At 49.7% G+C, this 7,500-nt stretch overlaps 8 non-coding genes and 4 pseudogenes across 8 annotated transcripts; all 12 read right to left on the bottom strand.

Moving 5' to 3' along the window:
- Positions 1-2,095: 2,095 nt before the first annotated feature.
- LOC140676771 (5S ribosomal RNA) lies at positions 2,096-2,214 on the bottom strand. Its single transcript, XR_012048679.1, has one exon. It is a non-coding gene; the product is annotated as a 5S ribosomal RNA (ribosomal RNA).
- A 357-nt stretch (positions 2,215-2,571) lies between these two features.
- Positions 2,572-2,690, bottom strand: LOC140676779 (5S ribosomal RNA). Its single transcript, XR_012048687.1, has one exon. It is a non-coding gene; the product is annotated as a 5S ribosomal RNA (ribosomal RNA).
- Positions 2,691-3,045: 355 nt separating this feature from the next.
- LOC140677162 (5S ribosomal RNA) lies at positions 3,046-3,164 on the bottom strand. The gene has a single exon (XR_012048961.1). It is a non-coding gene; the product is annotated as a 5S ribosomal RNA (ribosomal RNA).
- Positions 3,165-3,423: 259 nt separating this feature from the next.
- Positions 3,424-3,542, bottom strand: LOC140677205 (5S ribosomal RNA). Its single transcript, XR_012049004.1, has one exon. It is a non-coding gene; the product is annotated as a 5S ribosomal RNA (ribosomal RNA).
- Positions 3,543-3,897: 355 nt separating this feature from the next.
- On the bottom strand, positions 3,898-4,016 carry LOC140677196 (5S ribosomal RNA). Its single transcript, XR_012048995.1, has one exon. It is a non-coding gene; the product is annotated as a 5S ribosomal RNA (ribosomal RNA).
- A 354-nt stretch (positions 4,017-4,370) lies between these two features.
- LOC140676990 (5S ribosomal RNA) lies at positions 4,371-4,479 on the bottom strand (annotated as a pseudogene).
- A 355-nt stretch (positions 4,480-4,834) lies between these two features.
- On the bottom strand, positions 4,835-4,953 carry LOC140676945 (5S ribosomal RNA; annotated as a pseudogene).
- A 355-nt stretch (positions 4,954-5,308) lies between these two features.
- Positions 5,309-5,417, bottom strand: LOC140676972 (5S ribosomal RNA; annotated as a pseudogene).
- Positions 5,418-5,770: 353 nt separating this feature from the next.
- LOC140676877 (5S ribosomal RNA) lies at positions 5,771-5,889 on the bottom strand. The gene has a single exon (XR_012048789.1). It is a non-coding gene; the product is annotated as a 5S ribosomal RNA (ribosomal RNA).
- Positions 5,890-6,242: 353 nt separating this feature from the next.
- Positions 6,243-6,351, bottom strand: LOC140676959 (5S ribosomal RNA; annotated as a pseudogene).
- A 355-nt stretch (positions 6,352-6,706) lies between these two features.
- LOC140677206 (5S ribosomal RNA) lies at positions 6,707-6,825 on the bottom strand. The gene has a single exon (XR_012049005.1). It is a non-coding gene; the product is annotated as a 5S ribosomal RNA (ribosomal RNA).
- A 355-nt stretch (positions 6,826-7,180) lies between these two features.
- LOC140676793 (5S ribosomal RNA) lies at positions 7,181-7,299 on the bottom strand. The gene has a single exon (XR_012048703.1). It is a non-coding gene; the product is annotated as a 5S ribosomal RNA (ribosomal RNA).
- Positions 7,300-7,500: the final 201 nt, after the last annotated feature.

A 7,500-nucleotide genomic window follows, 5' to 3' on the forward strand; every position in this document is an offset into this window, starting at 1 on the left:
GTAGCCTCCTCTCCAGTACACCTGAATAGACCTTACCGGGAAGGCTGAGGAGTGTGATCCCACGATAGTTAGAACACACCCTCCGGTTCCCCTTTTTAAAGAGAGGAACCACCACCCCGGTCTGCCAATCCAGAGGTACTGCCCCCGATGTCCACGCGATGCTGCAGAGTCTTGTCAACCAAGACAGCCCTACAGCATCCAGAGCCTTAAGGAACTCCGGGCGGATCTCATCCACCCCCGGGGCCTTGCCACCGAGGAGCTTTTTAACTACCTCAGCAACCTCAGCCCCAGAAATAGGAGAGCCCACCACAGATTCCTCAGGCACTGCTTCCTCATAGGAAGACGTGTTGGTGGGATTGAGGAGGTCTTCGAAGTATTCCCTCCACCGATCCACAACTTCCGCAGTCGAGGTCAGCAGAACACCATCCGCACCATACACGGTGTTGGTAGTGCACTGCTTCCCCTTCCTGAGGCGGTGGATGGTGGTCCAGAATCGCTTCGAAGCCGTCCGGAAGTCGTTTTCCATGGCTTCCCCGAACTCCTCCCATGTCCGAGTTTTTGCCTCCGCGACCGCTGAAGCCGCACACCGCTTGGCCTGTCGGTACCTGTCCGCTGCCTCAGGAGTCCCATGAGCCAAAAGAACCCGATAGGACTCCTTCTTCAGCTTGACGGCATCCCTCACCGCCGGTGTCCACCAACGGGTTCTAGGATTACCGCCACGACAGGCACCAACTACCTTGCGGCCACAGCTCCAATCAGCCGCCTCGACAATAGAGGTGCGGAACATGGTCCACTCGGACTCAATGTCCAGCACCTCCCTCGTGACATGTTCAAAGTTCTTCCGGAGGTGGGAATTGAAACTCTCTCTGACAGGAGACTCTGCCAGACGTTCCCAGCAAACCCTCACAATGCGTTTGGGCCTGCCAGGTCTGTCCGGCATCCTCCCCCACCATCGCAGCCAACTCACCACCAGGTTGTGATCGGTAGAAAGCTCCGCCCCTCTCTTCACCCGAGTGTCCAAAACATGAGGCCGCAAATCCGATGACACAACTACAAAGTCGATCATAGAACTGCGGCCTAGGGTGTCCTGGTGCCAAGTGCACATATGGACACCCTTATGCTTGAACATGGTGTTCGTTATGGACAATCCGTGACGGGCACAAAAGTCCAATAACAAAACACCACTTGGGTTCAGATCCGGGCGGCCATTCTTCCCAATCACGCCTCTCCAGGTTTCACTGTCGTTGCCAATATGAGCGTTGAAGTCCGCCAGTAGAACGAGGGAATCACCCGGGGGAGCACTCTCAAGTACTCCCTCGAGTGAATCCAAAAAGGGTGGGTACTCTGAGCTGCTGTTTGGCGCGTAAGCGCAAACAACAGTCAGGACCCGTCCCCCCACCCGAAGGCGGAGGGAAGCTACCCTCTCGTCCACCGGGTTGAACTCCAACATGCAAGCTCTGAGCCGGGGGGCAACAAGAATTGCCACCCCAGCCCGTCGCCTCTCACTGCTGGCAACGCCAGAGTGGAAGAGAGTCCAGCCCCTCTCGAGAAAACTGGTTCCAGAGCCCTTGCTGTGCGTCGAGGTGAGTCCGACTATATCCAACCGGAACTTCTCTACCTCGCGCACTAGCTCAGGCTCCTTCCCCCCCAGCGAGGTGACGTTCCACGTCCCAAGAGCTAGCTTCTGTAGCCGAGGATCGGACCGCCAAGTGCCCTGCCTTCGGCTACCGCCCAGCTCACATTGCACCCGACCTCTATGGCCCCTGCTATGGGTGGTGAGCCCATTGGAGGGGGGACCCACGTTGCCTCTTCAGGCTGTGCCCGGCCGGGCCCCATGGGGACAGGCCCGGCCACCAGGCGCTCGCCATCGTGCCCCAACTCCGGGCCTGGCTCCGGAGGGGGGCCCCGGTGACCCGCGTCCGGGCGAGGGAAATCTGAGTCTCGGTTCTTGCATTTCCATAGAAGTCTTCGAGTGTCAACCAGCTTGTTCTATTTAAAAATCTGATATTGATAATTTGTAGCTCAATTGACAAGTATGGCAAGTACCTATAGCCGTTGTGACAAAAGCAAAAGGGGGAAAGGGCGCGTCACCAAAAGCTTACAGCACCTGGTATTCCCAGGCAGTCTCCCATCCAAGTATTAACCAGGCCTGACCCAGCTTAGCTTCCGAGATCTGACGAGATCAGGCGTGTTCAGGGTAGAATGGCCGTAAGCTGAAGAATTGGCCTCAAAATCAGATTTTTAAATAGAACAAGCTGGTTGACAGGACCTTTCTGCAATGAGCAACGCGTGTGTGTGATACAAGAATCACTGCTCGTTTTCTCAGCCTGTCTAACTCTTTGGACTTTTGCTCCACTGTTAGCACTAAAGTGCCTTGAGGCACATGTGTCACTGTTGGCGATACTGCAAATCTTGCTATCAATCTCAAACCGAGTCAAAACTAAACAAAAAGGTTTTGGGTGGAGAGCAGCGTTTTGTTCGGACGAGCAATATGTAGCTCAATTGACAAGTATGGCAAGTACCTATAGCCGTTGTGACAAAAGCAAAAGGGGGAAAGGGCACGTCACCAAAAGCTTACAGCACCTGGTATTCCCAGGTAGTCTCCCATCCAAGTACTAACCAGGCCCAACTCGGCTTAGCTTCCGAGATCTGACGAGATCAGGCGTGCTCAGGGTAGTATGGCCGTAAGCTGAAGAATAGGCCTCAAAATCAGATTTTTAAATGTAACAAGCTGGTTGACAGGACCTTTCTGCAATGAGCAACGCGTGTGTGATACAATAATCACTGCTCGTTTTCTCAGCCTGTCTAACTCTTTGGACTTTTGCTCCACTGTTAGCACTGAAGTGCCTTGAGGCACATGTGTCACTGTTGGCAATACTGCAAATCTTGCTATCAATCTCAAACCGAGTCAAAACTAAACAAAAAGGTTTTGGGTGGAGAGCAGCGTTTTGTTCGGACGAGCAATTTGTAGCTCAATTGACAAGTATGGCAAGTACCTATAGCCGTTGTGACAAAAGCAAAAGGGGGAAAGGGCGCGTCACCAAAAGCTTACAGCACCTGGTATTCCCAGGCAGTCTCCCATCCAAGTACTAACCAGGCCTGACCCAGCTTAGCTTCCGAGATCTGACGAGATCAGGCGTGTTCAGGGTAGAATGGCCGTAAGCTGTAGAATGGCTCGTTTCTCAGCCTGTCTAACTCTTTGGACTTTTGCTCCACTGTTAGCCCTAAAGTGCCTTGAGGCACATGTGTCACTGTTGGCGATACTGCAAATCTTGCTATCAATCTCAAACCGAGTCAAAACTAAACAAAAAGGTTTTGGGTGGAGAGCAGCGTTTTGTTCGGACGAGCAATATGTAGCTCAATTGACAAGTATGGCAAGTACCTATAGCCGTTGTGACAAAAGCAAAAGGGCGCGGCGCCGAAAGCTTACAGCACCTGGTATTCCCAGGCAGTCTCCCATCCAAGTACTAACCAGGCCCGACCCAGCTTAGCTTCCGAGATCTGACGAGATCAGGCGTGCTCAGGGTAGTATGGCCGTAAGCTGAAGAATAAGCCTCAAAATCAGATTTTTAAATAGAACAAGCTGGTTGACAGGACCTTTCTGCAATGAGCAACGCGTGTGTGATACAAGAATCACTGCTCGTTTTCTCAGCCTGTCTAACTCTTTGGACTTTTGCTCCACTGTTAGCACTGAAGTGCCTTGAGGCACATGTGTCACTGTTGGCAATACTGCAAATCTTGCTATCAATCTCAAACCGAGTCAAAACTAAACAAAAAGGTTTTGGGTGGAGAGCAGGTTTTTGTTCGGACGAGCAATATGTAGCTCAATTGACAAGTATGGCAAGTACCTATAGCCGTTGTGACAAAAGCAAAAGGGGGAAAGGGCGCGTCACCAAAAGCTTACAGCACCTGGTATTCCCAGGCAGTCTCCCATCCAAGTACTAACCAGGCCTGACCCGGCTTAGCTTCCGAGATCTGACGAGATCAGGCGTGTTCAGGGTAGAATGGCCGTAAGCTGAAGAATTGGCCTCAAAATCAGATTTTTAAATAGAACAAGCTGGTTGACAGGACCTTTCTGCAATGAGCAACGCGTGTGTGATACAAGAATCACTGCTCGTTTTCTCAGCATGTCTAACTCTTTGGACTTTTGCTCCACTGTTAGCACTAAAGTGCCTTGAGGCACATGTGTCACTGTTGGCGATACTGCAAATCTTGCTATCAATCTCAAACCGAGTCAAAACTAAACAAAAAGGTTTTGGGTGGAGAGCAGGTTTTTGTTCGGACGAGCAATATGTAGCTCAATTGACAAGTATGGCAAGTACCTATAGCCGTTGTGAAAAAACAAAAGGGGGAAAGGGCGCGTCACCAAAAGCTTACAGCACCTGGTATTCCCAGGCAGTCTCCCATCCAAGTACTAACCAGGCCCGACCCGGCTTAGTTTCCGAGATCAGGCATGCTCAGGGTAGTATGGGCGTAAGCCGAAGAATTAGCCTCAAAATCAGATTTTTAAATAGAACAACCTGGTTGACAGGACCTTTCTGCAATGAGCAACGCGTGTGTGACACAAGAATCACTGCTCGTTTTCTCAGCCTGTCTAACTCTTTGGACTTTTGCTCCACTGTTAGCACTGAAGTGCCTTGAGGCACATGTGTCACTGTTGGCAATACTGCAAATCTTGCTATAAATCTCAAACCGAGTCAAAACTAAACAAAAAGGTTTTGGGTGGAGAGCAGCGTTTTGTTCGGACGAACAATATGTAGCTCAATTGACAAGTATGGCAAGTACCTATAGCCGTTGTGACAAAAGCAAAAAGGGGAAAGGGCGCGTCACCAAAAGCTTACAGAACCTGGTATTCCCAGGCAGTCTCCTTTCCAAGTACTAACCAGGCCCGACCCGGCTTAGCTTCCGAGATCTGACGAGATCAGGCTTGCTCAGGGTAGTATGGCCGTAAGCTGAAGAATTGGCCTCAAAATCAGATTTTTAAATAGAACAAGCTGGTTGACAGGACCTTTCTGCAATGAGCAACGCGTGTGTGATACAAGAATCACTGCTCGTTTTCTCAGCCTGTCTAACTCTTTGGACTTTTGCTCCACTGTTAGCACTGAAGTGCCTTGAGGCACATGTGTTACTGTTGGCGATACTGCAAATCTTGCTATCAATCTCAAACCGAGTCAAAACTAAACAAAAAGGTTTTGGGTGGAGAGCAAAGTTTTGTTCGGACGAGCAATATGTAGCTCAATTGACAAGTATGGCAAGTACCTATAGCCGTTGTGACAAAAGCAAAAGGGGGAAAGGGCGCGTCACCAAAAGCTTACAGCACCTGGTATTCCCAGGCAGTCTCCCATCCAAGTACTGACCAGGCCCGACCCGGCTTAGCTTCGGAGATCAGGCGTGCTCAGGGTAGTATGGCCGTAAGCTGAAGAATTGGCCTCAAAATCAGATTTTTAAATAGAACAAGCTGGTTGACAGGACCTTTCTGCAATGAGCAACGCGTGTGTGATACAAGAATCACTGCTCGTTTTCTCAGCCTGTCTAACTCTGGACTTTTGCTCCACTGTTAGCACTGAAGTGCTTTGAGGCACATGTGTCACTGTTGGCGATACTGCAAATCTTGCTATCAATCTCAAACCGAGTAAAAACTAAACAAAAAGGTTTTGGGTGGAGAGCAGCGTTTTGTTCGGACGAGCAATATGTAGCTCAATTGACAAGTATGGCAAGTACCTATAGCCGTTGTGACAAAAGCAAAAGGGGGAAAGGGCGCGTCACCAAAAGCTTACAGCACCTGGTATTCCCAGGCAGTCTCCCATCCAAGTACTGACCAGGCCCGACCCGGCTTAGCTTCCGAGATCTGACGAGATCAGGCGTGCTCAGGGTAATATGGCCGTAAGCTGAAGAATTGGCCTCAATATCAGATTTTTAAATGGAACAAGCTGGTTGACAGGACCTTTCTGCAATGAGCAACGCGTGTGTGATACAAGAATCACTGCTCGTTTTCTCAGCCTGTCTAACTCTGGACTTTTGCTCCACTGTTAGCACTGAAGTGCCTTGAGGCACATGTGTCACTGTTGGCGATACTGCAAATCTTGCTATCAATCTCAAGCCGAGTAAAAACTAAACAAAAAGGTTTTGGGTGGAGAGCAGCGTTTTGTTCGGACAAGCAATATGTAGCTCAATTGACAAGTATGGCAAGTACCTATAGCCGTTGTGACAAAAGAAAAAGGGGGAAAGGGCGTGCCGCCAAAAGCTTACAGCACCTGGTATTCCCAGGCAGTCTCCCATCCAAGTACTAACCAGGCCCAACCCCGCTTAGCTTCCGAGATCTGACGTGCTCAGGGTAGTATGGCCGTAAGCCAAGAAAATGGCCTCAAAATCAGATTTTTAAATGTAACAAGCTGGTTGACAGGACCTTTCTGCAATGAGCAACGCGTGTGTGATACAAGAATCACTGCTCGTTTTCTCAGCCTGTCTAACTCTTTGGACTTTTGCTCCACTGTTAGCACTGAAGTGCCTTGAGGCACATGTGTCACTGTTGGCGATACTGCAAATCTTGCTATCAATCTCAAACCGAGTCAAAACTAAACAAAAAGGTTTTGGGTGGAGAGCAAAGTTTTGTTCGGACGAGCAATATGTAGCTCAATTGACAAGTACGGCAAGTACCTATAGCCGTTGTGACAAAAGCAAAAGGGGGAAAGGGCGCGTCACCAAAAGCTTACAGCACCTGGTATTCCCAGGCAGTCTCCCATCCAAGTACTAACCAGGCCCGACCCAGCTTAGCTTCCGAGATCTGACGAGATCAGGCGTGCTCAGGGTAGTATGGCCGTAAGCTGAAGAATAGGCCTCAAAATCAGATTTTTAAATGTAACAAGCTGGTTGACAGGACCTTTCTGCAATGAGCAACGCGTGTGTGATACAAGAATCACTGCTCGTTTTCTCAGCATGTCTAACTCTTTGGACTTTTGCTCCACTGTTAGCACTGAAGTGCCTTAAGGCACATGTGTCACTGTTGGCAATACTGCAAATCTTGCTATCAATCTCAAACCGAGTCAAAACTAAACAAAAAGGTTTTGGGTGGAGAGCAGCGTTTTGTTCGGACGAGCAATATGTAGCTCAATTGACAAGTATGGCAAGTACCTATAGCCGTTGTGACAAAAGCAAAAGGGGGAAAGGGCGCGTCACCAAAAGCTTACAGCACCTGGTATTCCCAGGCAGTCTCCCATCCAAGTACTAACCAGGGCTGACCCGGCTTAGCTTCCGAGATCTGACGAGATCAGGCGTGTGCAGGGTAGTATGGCCGTAAGCTGAAGAGTTGGCCTCAAAATCAGATTTTTAAATAGAACAAGCTGGTTGACAGGACCTTTCTGCAATGAGCAACGCGTGTGTGATACAAGAATCACTGCTCGTTTTCTCAGCATGTCTAACTCTTTGGACTATTGCTCCACTGTTAGCACTGAAGTGCCTTGAGGAACATGTGTCACTGTTGGCAATACTGCAAATCTTGCT

This window comes from Nerophis lumbriciformis, linkage group LG30, assembly GCF_033978685.3.
Source record: "Nerophis lumbriciformis linkage group LG30, RoL_Nlum_v2.1, whole genome shotgun sequence".
NCBI classification, from domain to species: Eukaryota; Metazoa; Chordata; class Actinopteri; order Syngnathiformes; family Syngnathidae; genus Nerophis; species Nerophis lumbriciformis.